We start from the raw sequence: 323 nt of genomic DNA, 5'->3' as shown, positions 1-323 counted from the left end.
GGAGACCATTTGTTATAAATTTTCAGGGCTTTTGACAAAGTTTAAATTGGATTTAGGTCTGGACTTTGACTGGGCCATTCCAGCACATGAATATGTGCCACTCTTGCCACTCTTCCATAAAGGTCTGATTTGTTGAGTGCTAATCTAAGGCCACCTGAGCTGTGGATCACTGCAGCTCCTTAAGAGTTAGGTTTTGTGTTTCTGTGAAGTTACTGAATTTACTGAAATACACTCACCGACCCTTTTATTAGGTACACCTTGCTAGTACCGGGTTGGACCCCCTTTTGCCTTCAGAACTGCCATAATCCTTCGTGGCATAGATC

The sequence above is a fragment of the Girardinichthys multiradiatus genome, chromosome X, assembly GCF_021462225.1.
Source record: "Girardinichthys multiradiatus isolate DD_20200921_A chromosome X, DD_fGirMul_XY1, whole genome shotgun sequence".
Lineage (NCBI taxonomy): Eukaryota > Metazoa > Chordata > Actinopteri > Cyprinodontiformes > Goodeidae > Girardinichthys > Girardinichthys multiradiatus.
Note: the sequence above shows the minus strand (reverse complement) of the source record.